The sequence below is a fragment of the Stegodyphus dumicola genome, chromosome 2, assembly GCF_044657685.1.
Source record: "Stegodyphus dumicola isolate Sdum_Otavi_A_Nest chromosome 2, ASM4465768v1".
Lineage (NCBI taxonomy): Eukaryota > Metazoa > Arthropoda > Arachnida > Araneae > Eresidae > Stegodyphus > Stegodyphus dumicola.
Window position 1 is genome coordinate 236,616,310 of NC_140769.1, and position 13,167 is coordinate 236,629,476.

A 13,167-nucleotide genomic window follows, 5' to 3' on the forward strand; every position below is an offset into this window, starting at 1 on the left:
TCCCGAGCGCAACCACAGGAACGGCATGGCTGTCAATGGCAAACCACACATTCCCATGCGGACGGTTTTTCCTCTTATTCTTTTTTGTTCTTTATTGAGCGAGTTGAGGTTTATTTTGAAACAGCAATGGTATTTAAATCATGCATTATTTCTGGTGTAAAAATTGCGTCATCGTTGTGAGGTAAATTCAAAAATAAAAAAAGTAATAATAATAAATCGGTTTTTAGTTTCTTCTACTTATTAAAATGTTAAAATAATTTAAAATGTTAACAAGATATCGGCGGGAATACAGTTTTCTTTCATTACAATGCTGGAGATAAAAGCATATTGAGCTTGTACTATATTAACAATTTGTTTATTTATTACAAATGTCCAGAAGATTGGCTATGACGCCATTAGATCTCTAGCCTTCCCAAATTTCTGAACTCTACTGTTTAAAAACACAAGTGCAGAGTCAAGATGAGTGGCATTAAAAATTTGATGTTGTCCTCACAGAGGACATCTATATTAAACAATAATTTTATTCTATTTTTTTTTCTGTAAGTTGTTCCTATTCTAAAATTAACATTAACTTAGAAGTATATTATTTTGACTTAATGATTGTTTGCTTAGGTAAAACTTTGATTATGTATGGAATACTTTACAGGCCACTCACAGGGAAATAAGCCTTTAATATTAAAAAGGGAGCAATTATAATTTCTTGTACTAAATTCAGAATAAATATAACCAGAGTTCAAGCACAAAATGGGGGGGGGGCAAACCCTCATTTTTATTATTATTATTATTATTATTATTATTTTTTGTAAGAAAATTAAAGCACGTTATTTTTAGGCCTATTACAATTTGGAATGTAAATGATTCAGTTTTTTAAATTCTTGTTTCACAGTTTAAATTTATCCAAATAATCCTAAACGTCTTTCGGATTATCTTCTTTGAAAGCTTAGTTATAAATAATAAGACTGCCAATATTTTGATGTGATTGCAGAAGTAGTTTACAGAAACTGTATCGAAAGTACTTCAGCTAAGAGAATACTATTACAAATATATTCGCTCTTAGATTATTTAGGAATTTAAATTTAGGAAGTTTAGATATTAAGCTCTAGATAATATCTGAATTTTTCTAAATATTGTTTCAGATATCTGGGATTCCCAATGTCGACGAATTTCTCACTGATATGTTTTTCAGATAACTAATCTTCAGTGTTGTCTTAATCCCCAAACACTCAGCAGTGGTCAAGCTGTAAGATCCCTACACAGCGATAATTCGACTCAGGTTCAAATCCTGGCAAACAGTTTGACTATATAGGAGTTTTCATGGTTTTCCTCTGTGTAAAGTGAATTCATGTCAGTTCCCTTAAATACCATTTATGAAGAAATCCTTCCTCTTAGGCAAATATCCCTCGTGTGCTTTGCCAATAATCAATTTCCTTTGATCCCTAGAAATGTCTGTATGAGTTTATAAGAAGTTTCCTGATATTTCAGTTTCTGTTTGTTAATCTAAGGAATCTTCTGGAATATTAGATACATTAAATTTAATTCAGTATTCTAAATAATCTAGTTTAAGGAAATGTAAATTCATTGAGATGTTTAGAAATGCCAAAGAAAGCATTATTCTAGCTAAGATTTCCAATGAATGCCAATAAACCTGTTAACTCAGCTTTGTGAAATCAGGATCAAGAAATAAATCTGAACAATTTGGCTTATGCTAAAGGCTAAAAATTAACATCAGATTTAAAATTTCATAAAGCATCATTTTAAATAAATAAAGCATTTTCTCCAGTTTTTCATTTATAAATATTTTATGCACTTTTATTTAAATTATTTCCATTCCCCTCCTCTAATGTATTAATCTACAATTTTTCTCATGAAGCATCAATACTGGCTGTGTTTACAAATAATATTTCTCGGAGTTCGTAAGAAAAAAACATTTTCACTCATTTCTAAAAATTAAACCCTACGCCTTTTTCTTAAATTAGATTTTCTTTTGGACAATCATTATTAGCTAGTCTATCGGGCCAAGATAAAGAACACTCTTTTTACCTCCCAAGTGGGTCATGAAGCAAGGTATACCACAAAACCGACTCTACACTGTAGAGTCATTATCTTATTTTGAAGCAAAAATACATGAAAAAGGAGCAATGCCCTCACCGGGATTCGAACCTGGACCTCTCGAATACGCGCCGATTGTGCTACCGTTACACCACGAAGGCATGCTGAAAGAAGAGAGAAAATACCTTAAAAGATGAGCAATGATAAAGATGATATTTTTCAGACTAATAATCTGTCGCAGAAATTGGATGCCTAGGCTCTACTTTCACGAAGGCTTTTATTTGAAATAAACAAGTTATTTATAATTTCAGCCTTTACTATAACCTGTACTTTCCGTTTCTTCACCAGAAATGTGAGTCAATTAGATGGGCTTAAGCTGAGGTGATTTTTTTGCATTGTAAGATAAAGACTGGTTCTGCCTCTCGCAGACATGTTACTTTAATTCAGCCATCTCTGATAAGTTTGAAATTATTCGTCTTTGTGTTATTGCTGCCGACATTTAAATTTGATATGGTGGTTAGAGTTTTATACGCTAGCTCAGATTTAAATATAATTGTGTAGTCTTTGACTACTAGTCCACGCTTTAAAATTTGAATCTGACTGTTACTCTAGTTATATCGCTACATTTGGATTTGTTAGCACACGATAAGCAGTTATGATCATAGTTCTGCTTTTAATAAATAGGTTGGTTTAAAACAACCTAATTAAGTCTCTGTACTTACGTCAGGCACAGTGATAAAATGCTTTACGTTTGAAACTAGTTTATGCTACCCAAAGCAAGTCAAATTCTGTGATTTTTCTTATTCAAATTTTTTTAAGGACATATTCTTTTCATTATTTTACAAATTTTAGAGATCATTAACTAGTTTTAGAGATCATTTCATAAACTGAAAGGAATTAGCAAATAAATTATGCTGATTCCTTTAAGTTTTTCGCTTCTTATGCACGATATGTCTAGTGTAGTACTGGGCAGTGCTGTCCTTGATTTCATCGTAAAAGAACATGATATATGTATATATATCAAAGCCCTTGTCCAGCTTCTTCATACCCCCCGCCTATCAAAGCCTTAAATATGGCCTGTGGCGATAGCATCTCACTTGAAACTTCCCCCTTTTACACTGCTCCCCAGCCGCACGATAGGGGAGTATAAGACAGGGGCACGAATCGAATTGCCGAGAGAGCGGAAGGGCAATGAGAGGAATTATGTATAAGTCTGTTCGCATTCTGCATGATCGGACACGTCATAGATATCGTCTACGGTGGTTGTGGGGGTGGGGGAGATGTTGAATTTTATTTCTTTTTCGTCTCACAATGGAAGGGAGAGAGGTCCGTGGACCTATTTCCGGGACTGGACTCCACGAAAGGTTCTTCCACTTCAGAGGAAATATCAAGGAGAAGGGAGGGGGGAATAAATTTTCTTCCCTCTCTCCTGGGCGATGGGGTTTGTGCTAGATGTGTCAATGCGTGTATGAGAAGGCGGATATTTTATTTTATTCCAGAATCAGGATTTAGTTACAGATTTCTATTTCTTTTTAAAGCATAAAGGCATCAGCCATTGTTAAGGAGCAGAATTTTTAGCGAAAGGTTTTAGCTTTGGTTAAATGTAAAATTATACCGAGTTTTTATTTAAAAATGAGTAAAATCAATTATAATAAATAAACTTTCTTTGTATGAAAAGAGGGTTTTTTTTTTTTTTTTTTTTTTTTTTTAAATTCTTCAGAGACCTAGAGCATATAACTAGACTCTTAAATAACAAACCTTCAAAATCCCCAAATTAGGTCCGGGTGCTGTGCTTTCCTTCCGATATCTGGTAGAAGATTTGGAAAAGCATGTTAAGCGCTGTATTTGACGCAGCTAAAAGAAAAAAAGATGCTGGTCTTGAATGGAAATTAGGGCTATGAAATGATGACTGCATCAGAAAACCCTCAAAGGGCAACTTGCACTATTCTGCTACCGACATACTCGAGTGTAATTGCGAAGTAGTTTTGGAGTAGAGGAAGAGCTTGTTGACTGTTATTACTCAAAATTTTAAGTACATCGTTGTTAAAGCAGCCTCTTCGGTCAGTCGACAAAATCGGAAAACCAATCGCCATAATTTGCAAGCTTGTAATACTATAAATAACAATAATATTTTGTAAACACATTAACAGTAATGTATATCATATAATGTATAGTATAATGCTTGAATTGCACTCAGCCTTGGTATTCTTTAAAATATATGTCAAAATAGGTTGCTGTTCTATCTAATTTTAAATTAACTTTACTATAGAAGTCTTCTGCCATTTTACAAATGCTGTTGCTCGCCCTTATCCTTTGTTTGTAGATAGATTTTTCATTTATTGTAAATTCTCTTTTATACATCTTTAAAAGAATAAAAACAGAGTTTTTAACGATTGATTAGTGTTTTGGCCTCCTCGGTGATTGCGGTGATTTGTGCCCAGAGGGCGCACCGCACAAAAGGTTAGTTGCGTTACAGAACGTAAGGGAAGCGGACACGCCAAAATGTCGGGCGTATTACCGCTAATTGAGGTAATTGCATCGTATCTGTCAGGTGGCAGAAAACTAATATGATGTATCAATTCACATGCCAGGTGGCAGAATATGTCTATCATGTACATGCCAGGAGGCATAACGCTTGTAAACATGCCAGGTGGCATACGACTTGTAAATAAATTGTAAATAAATGTACAGTAAAATATCTTGGTGCAATAGATCAAGGAACAAGCATCAACAACCTTCTGATCATTTGGATACGTACATTTTCCTGGTGACACCGGACTTGATTTGTGGAGATGAAGAATGGACGAAGAAAATTAGTGAGTTCATGACTGAAAAGCCAGGATTTAACGCGAAGAAATTCGAGGTAGGCCCTTTTTCATTTTTCCAGTTTTGAATAGAATTGTTGAATAAAAATCTTGGTGATTATTATAGTTGATAGACTTTAATGGTAAAATGGAGGCTATGAATAAGGCAAAGAAGTTGCGTACGGTGACGCGTAACTTAACTACTAAGTTGATGAGTAAAATAGATTCTGCATTGTTAGAAGAGGGTGAAACCGCGGATGAGAAATTAAAAGAATTACTCGAAATGTTACTTGAAAAATCGCAGTTGTTGAAACAATACGATTCTGAGATTGAAAAACTTATAATTACGGAACAGGAGTTGGAAACAGAAGTAATTTCCGCGCAGGAATATCAGGAAAGAATTATAAGTTTTAAATGTAAAATTCAGGAAAAATTAAGAAAAAACGCGTGTAAAGTTGAATCTAGAAATTCTAGTGAGAAAACTATATCTCCGAAGTTGAAAACTTGTGAAGTTAATACTTTAAAATTGCCAAAATTAACGATTACAAAATGTTACGGTGATCCTTGTTCTTGGCTTGAATTCTGGAATCAGTTTAGTAATTCCATTCACCAAAACGAAAGTCTCAGTTCGGTTGACAAGTTTTGTTATTTAAAATCGCTTTTGGGAGATTTAGCTTTAAATGCTATTAGTGGATTAACATTTACTAGTGAAAACTATACGGTGGCTGTTGATATACTAAAAAACCGTTTCGGCAGAGATGACCTGCTAATTAATGCGCATATGAATAAATTGTTGAGTTTAGAACCTGTAAAATATTCCGGAAATACGGCTTCTTTGAGGAAGCTTTATGACGATATAGAAATACAAATAAGGAATTTAAATTCTTTAAATGTTACTAGTGGTTCTTATGGACATTTATTATCCCCTATTTTGTTAAAGTTAATACCCGAGAATTTAACTCTAGAATTCACTAGGAAAAGAAGTGATAAACAAAATTTCGATGTTAATGAACTACTAACGTTCTTGAAAACTGAAGTGGAATGTAGGGAAACATCAATGATGTTAGCGCGTTCTAAGAATTTTGATGTAAATGAAACACGAATACGAAACAAAAGTTCCCATCAAGGTTATCAAAATAAATCTTACATGCATTCTAAAAGAAATGATTACAGTACGAATAAGCAAGGTGCTTCGGTATTAACTAGTCAAAGCGAAACTCCCTCTAAATACTTTCAAAAATCACATTTTAATCCAAATCGAAAGTTCTCTACCCCGCCTAAGAAAGAGAATCAAAGTGTCTGCATATTTTGTTTATCTGCTTGTCATATGAATCATGATTGCGCACTTGATTTAAAGGCTCGCCGAAAGGCATTAATGGATCGAGGTTTATGTTTTATTTGCTTTTCGAAAGGGCATCCAAGGCGTTTCTGTGCTCATAAAGATGAAAAATGCAGACTGTGCAATGTCCAAGGTTTACATAATTCGTTAATATGTGACGCCGCATCGAAAGATTTAGAGACGGATACTTCCAATCAGACAAAACAAACGCCAATCCCTGAAGCTTCTCTTTCGCTCTTATGCAATGAAAATAATAACAAAATTAAACCACCGACTTCCGTTCTTTTACAGACGTTTTCGGCAACAGTTAGGTGTAAAGGGGGGAACGAAAAGGTATTACGTTGTATGCTAGATTCAGGGTCAACAAAGTCATTCATCTTACGAGAAGTGGTTGATTCACTGGGGTTGAAAATTATTAATAAAGAAGCGCTTATCATTTTCACATTTGGATGCAAAGATGCAAAAGAGCGCTTGTATGACATCGTAGAAATCGTACTGCAAAATGTAAACCATCCCAATAAAAAGATAAAAATTAACGCAATAGTCATTGATTCTATAACACTAGGGCAAGTAAAAGTTCCTTCTCGGTGGATACGAAAGATGGCGTTTGAGAAGGGAATAGAATTAGCAGATGCTGGTACAAATGACGAAATTCAAGTATTAATAGGTTCGGATTATATTTGGGAAATTTTAGGAGAACGAAACGTGAAGATTTGTAAAAAATTAGTCGCAACAGAAAGCACTTTCGGTTTTGTGATTCAAGGCAAGGACGAAGGATCAAAGTGTAAGGACGCAAGAATTAATCATATAACCGTTGTAAATGAGGACTTAGATTATGAAAGAGTTAAAGAATTATGGGAATTAGAAGCAATTGGGATAAGTTCGGATAAAGAAATATCTCTGTCAGATAAAGAAATTTTAGAGTCATTTGAACGAAATACAACTTACAAGAATAAAAGGTATGAAACTCGATTATTGTGGAAAGAGGGTGTTGAAGGTTTAAATAACAATTATGAAATCGCGAAACAGCGTTTACAATTTTTAAATAATAAGTTTCAGAAAAATAGCGAGCTATATTTAAAATATAATGAGATAATTAATGAACACTTGAGAGATGGTATAGTGGAACGGGTAGATACGTATTTAAATAGTAGTTTGAAAACGGGGTATTACATGCCTCATCACGCGGTAGTGCGCGAGCAGAAGGATTCTACAAAGGTTCGAATAGTTTTTGACGCTTCTTTTAAAAGTAAGGGAAATTTATCAATTAATGATTGTTTGGAAAGCGGACCTAATTTAAATCCTGATTTGCTAAAGATTATCATTAAATTCAGGGTACATTCAATTGCGTTTTGTGCCGACATTCAGCGTGCATTTTTAGAGGTAGGCTTAGCTAAAGAAGATAGGGATTTTTTAAAGTTTTTGTGGATAAATGAAGAAGGGTCAAATCTCGATCACAGTAATTCCAACTTACAAGTTCTTCAACACAATCGAGTTCCTTTCGGGGTCAAGTGCTCACCTTATTTATTAACAGCTACAGTAAGACTGCATTTAAAAAAGTATGAAGATGCCTACGAAGAGGCATGCAGTATGTTAAAAGAGCTTTACGTAGATGATTTAATTTCTGGGACAGTCAATGTAGCAAAGGCCTTACATTTAAGCAAGGACATGATTTTCATTCTTAGCGAGGCCAGTATGAATTTACGTAGATGGGTTTCAAACTCACCTGAGCTGAATGAACTATGGAAACTTAATGGAATTGACTCTCGTGAAACATCTGAAGACTCTTTGGTACCGTTGAAAGTTTTAGGTCTTATCTGGGACAATGTCAATGATAATTTGAAAATAGATATATCTCAGTTTGAGAAGTTACAAAATCTCAAAGTAACTAAACGCATCATTTTAGCAGCATGTGGTATGCTCTTTGATCCCTTAGGAATTATGAATCCATTTACTGTTCGAATTAAACTCTTAATGCAAACTATGTGGGAAAAGGGTATTCAATGGGACGAAAGTGTTCCCCTTGATACAGAATTCATATTTCAGGAATGGTTAAAAAAAGTTGAAAAAATAAAGTTTTTCGAAATTCCCAGGCAGTATTTCAGTGATATGTGTTGGAAGTTAATAGAAGTTCACATATTTTCTGATGCCAGTCCCAAGTGTTATGTTGCCGTAGCATATTTTAGATTTAAGAAGAAAAATAAATGTAAAACAAGTTTCATAGTGTCGAAATCCCGTTTGGCTCCATTAAAAAGGGTAACACTCCCTAGGCTTGAACTTTTGGGAACATTAATTTCTGCAAGATTAGGTTCGTATTTGCAATCGATATTTCCGCAGTTGGATAAGGGAAATATATTTTACTGGACTTATTCCCAAATTTGCATTCACTGGATCAAGGGATCTGCCAACGAGTGGAAACAATTTGTTAGAAATCGTGTGGTAGAAATCAAAGAGAAAACAATTTTAAACAACTGGTACTTTTGCAGTGGGAAGACAAACCCTGCTGATAAACTTACGAGGGGCATGGATGCTGAAGTTCTAATTAATGATAGTGATTGGTTTTCTGGGCCACCCTGGCTTTCAGAAGTAGATATTCGACATCACATAAACGAAATGAATACCGAAGCTGACTTGCAAAACGTTAGTGAAGAACGAAAATGTGTTACTTTGAAAACACTTGTCGAGTCTACAGAACCGTTACTAAATCTTGAACTGTACGGAAATTTAACCAAAGTACTGGGAATAATGGCTTATGTTCTGCGCTTCATGAACAACTGTAAATCCGCTCGTGAAAAGCAATCTGGTATGCTTACCGCCTATGAGTTACGGAAGGCTTCAGAATTTCAAAGGTGGTTAGCAAATGAAAACATAAGGTGGATATTCAACCCGCCAGCTTCTCCACATCATGGCGGTATATGGGAGGCAGCTGTTAAATCTATGAAGCTGCATCTAAAGAAATGTGTTGGAACTCAAATTTTGACTTATGAAGAGTTTCTAACTCTAATTGCACAAATTGAAGCATGCTTAAATTCGAGGCCAATAACACCGGTCTCCGGTGATCCCAATGATTTGACAGCTTTGACTCCTGGACACTTTATTATAGGGACTTCTTTAACAGCTGTTCCGGAACAAGATTTAACCGAAGTACGAGTGTCTCCATTGCAAAGACGGCAACTAACACAGCAGATGTTCCAAGGGTTTTGGAAGCGGTGGTCTAAAGAGTACCTGTGCCAACTACAGCAGCGTAGCAAATGGAGACAGCCTAGCAGAAATATTCGCCTAAATGACTTGGTTCTCATTAAAGAAGATAATATGCCTTCATTACGTTGGAAACTCGGGCGAGTAATAGAAGTGTTTCCTGGAAGAGACAATAATGTCCGAGTGGTTAGACTAAAAACTGTGCACGGGGACATTAAACGTCCTATTACCAAACTGTGTCTTTTACCAGTTGAAGAACATTAACTTAAGTGTTTGGTTTATATTGAATATGTTTTATTATTATTTTCATTTCTTATTGTACTAATAATTTTATTTGTTTGTTCTAGTTTAACCCTCATAGTTAACGTTTCAATATAGTAAGATATAAGATGTTTTGCTAGAAGAATGGTAAGTGTGATATGTAATTTTATAATTTTTGAAGGTTTTTGTATGTTTTCATTTTCTATATTTTTTCATTTACTTGTTTGCATATATTGAAGATTGTATTAAGATGAATGTAATTCATCGGGGGGGGGGGGAGGATGTTTTGGCCTCCTCGGTGATTGCGGTGATTTGTGCCCAGAGGGCGCACCGCACAAAAAGTTAGTTGCGTTACAGAACGTAAGGGAAGCGGACACGCCAAAATGTCGGGCGTATTACCGCTAATTGAGGTAATTGCATCGTATCTGTCAGGTGGCAGAAAACTAATATGATGTATCAATTCACATGCCAGGTGGCAGAATATGTCTATCATGTACATGCCAGGAGGCATAACGCTTGTAAACATGCCAGGTTGCATACGACTTGTAAATAAATTGTAAATAAATGTACAGTAAAATATCTTGGTGCAATAGATCAAGGAACAAGCATCAACAACCTTCTGATCATTTGGATACGTACAATTAGCGTTTAAAATTATTTCGAATTAAACTTGTCGTGTAATTTTTTTATTTCCAAGGGCTTATAAGTTTATATACGTTGTTCTCAGTGATTTAAGCTCTGATTTTCTTAATTTTATTGTGAAAGGTAATATTGTACTCTTTTTCGGAATTTAAAATTACAACATCCAAAAATGTACCTCTTATAAAAGTTTGAAAGTTTCACAGGTTATAAAACAAACTCTTTACCCTCTTTTAAAACAAAATCATAAAAAAAATTAATTGGGTTATTTTATAGAATTTATTTTTTAAATCGTTCACTTATGCGTCAGCCATCGGACTGGTATACATAACTCACCCGACAGAATTCATATTAAACGTGGTAACTTATCTTTTAAAAAAAGAGTATTCGCAGAACATCCAGGCCTACGTTGCTGTTAGCAGAGAAAAGTCACAGAACGACTTAAAACTCGGGAATTAGATAGTACAAATCTGACTGGGGGGGGAACATGTAATAATAAATATGAGCATGAATGTAAGAGAAGAGAGTACATCGTCCAAGGTAGTCTAAGATCAACTACATAATTTTTTTTAAATCTTAGGTAATATAAATTAAGTGGAAAGTTATAAATAATATATTTTGTCACGAGGTTGGAAATAATAAGATGATTGTTGGAAGTTAAAGAAGGGTTATTCATTGTGGAAAAACGATGTTTAGTTGAATAATTTGTTTGGCAATGTGTAATTCAGACAAAAAAGGTGAAAATAAAAATATTTTTTTTATAAATTAAGCTTCATTTAAAACTCATAAAATAATTAATGAACTGAAATGAAAAAGTAGTTTATTATATTGTTTAATTAAAACAAGAAATTAAATAATTCTCTTCACAAAATTTATCTAAAATTTTATATCGCGAATAATAAAAACGTTGGCCTCCAAATAACGAAGTAATCGAATTGCATTGTCAAAATTATAAGCGATTACCTTTATAAATTTATCAAGGGTGCCCATCTCTTTTGTTATTTGTGACATAAAATTGTAGATGAATTTTTGTAACGAGAATTATTTAATCTCTTGTTGTTCCCATTAAACTACGCGCTAAATGATTTTTCTCCTTTTAGTTTATTAATTATTTTATGAATTTTAAACAAAAGCTTATTCTATGTAATTTTTTTACTATATTTGATTATATGGAATTAACCAAGCGAGAGAATCGCAGGCTATCTCTTGGTTTATGTAAACGTCATTAAAACTATTGCACTCATATTAGATCAGAAGAATTTTATTGTCTGTAAAGGGGGAAGAACTGAAAGATTTCACCGCTAAAACAGACGGAAATCTTGAAGACATATGAGATAGGGGTCAAAGATCTTACTCCATTCTAGAAGACTGCTGTCGCCACCCCGGCTGACTTGCTTGTCCACTCACCACCTCTTTTCAGTGTCAAAGCATGCCTGGCCTAGTAGTTGGATTCTTGATGCTCAAACTAGCACCTGTTGGCGGAAGGACAAAAGAGCATCTCTGGACTCAACCGGAAGTTTATCTATCACGAGAACAATGATAAACATAGCGTACTTCATTATTGTGAATAACAGTACAATCTGTAATTCCTTAACTTAGTTCAAACTTATTCATTTAGTAAAGTTAGAGGAATATGTAAGCATTCATTCTAAAAATGGAAATAAATACATTAGCATCGGTTAGGTTAGATAAATCGATTAAGGCAAAACAACTCGAGAGCTATCTGCTTATGGGAGGAAAATAAGCTTAGAAACAGAAAATGAATTTTGTTATCTCACTAGGGATAAGAATAGTTTTTTGTAGTATTTTGTTAAAACAGTTGCCTTCTCAACAAAGATGTACAAACTTTAGATTACTTTAGCATTATAATCACAGGAATATTTGCATAAAACTATTGGAATAGCAATAGAGAATGATTTAAAATGAGATGATTTTTAGCCCAAAGGGGCAATTTACCCAGAAGGGCTATTAATTTCGTTTTGGCATTTTGCCTTAAAAGCTTTAAATGTCCGTTTCACTTTTCAAATTGTTGCCACCAAATATTATCGCCCTGTATTATATTTAAAGAAATTAAATAATGAAGAATCTGCATAAATGTATATGTGTTTCTCGCATTGTGATAAAACAACGGTACCTAGAGCGATCCAATTTCAAATGACGTAATCCTCCACCGAATATGGGCATCTGGAAGCCATAATTTGGAATTTGGAATTTGTTTTATTATCGATTTAACATTCTGTAAAACTTTTAACGAATTTTGAATTAACAAACTCAACGATTTCAAACCGAGGAACGGCAACACTGCGCGGCGGGGGGGGGGGCGGAATTATTTCCAGCCCGCGAGACTCTATATCGGATAGTCTAAAGATATGCTCATTTTAAAATTATTTTGTGATATTGCTGTTGAATTGAATTTTATGGTTTAAGTGCCAAAAACATGATATTTAGTAAATAAAGGTAACACATGAACCTTTAGGCGTAATATAAAATCTGAAAGCTTTCAGATTTTAATTTTAATGAACCGCAAAAATACCATTACACTTAATGTTAGATGAGTGAGCTCTTCGTTTTTCTCAAATGTACATCTTTTTCCTTTCTGGATTTGTCAGGGAAAACTTCGAAGTTCCTGGTGTTTCTGGGATAAATTTAGAAACATTGATTGCTTATATTTACCTAGTTAATAAATTATACACTTTATAATGAGATGAAAAGAACAAAATTAGTATATTTGCATATTTGCAGTTAAAATAAATTTGTGAAACAATACTAGAAAATTAAGCATTAGAAAAGTCTTATACCACAAAATCTCAAATCTTACATTTCAAATGAATTTTTATGCATTCTCACAATAAAAGAATTAAAGCGTTAGTACCTTTG

The 13,167-nt window shown here is 34.0% G+C and overlaps 1 long non-coding RNA gene across 6 annotated transcripts in view; it reads right to left on the reverse strand.

The window, feature by feature from the left end:
- The window catches only part of LOC118193142 (uncharacterized), a 203,882-nt gene that overhangs the window by 54,039 nt on the left and 136,676 nt on the right, over positions 1-13,167 (reverse strand). Inside the window, exon 5 of one of the 6 annotated variants that reach the window (XR_015039817.1) lies at positions 11,645-11,812. The exons of the other annotated variants lie outside the window; for them this stretch is intronic. This is a non-coding gene — a long non-coding RNA (uncharacterized LOC118193142). The remainder of the gene's footprint in view (positions 1-11,644; positions 11,813-13,167) is intronic. 6 annotated transcript variants of the gene reach the window in all.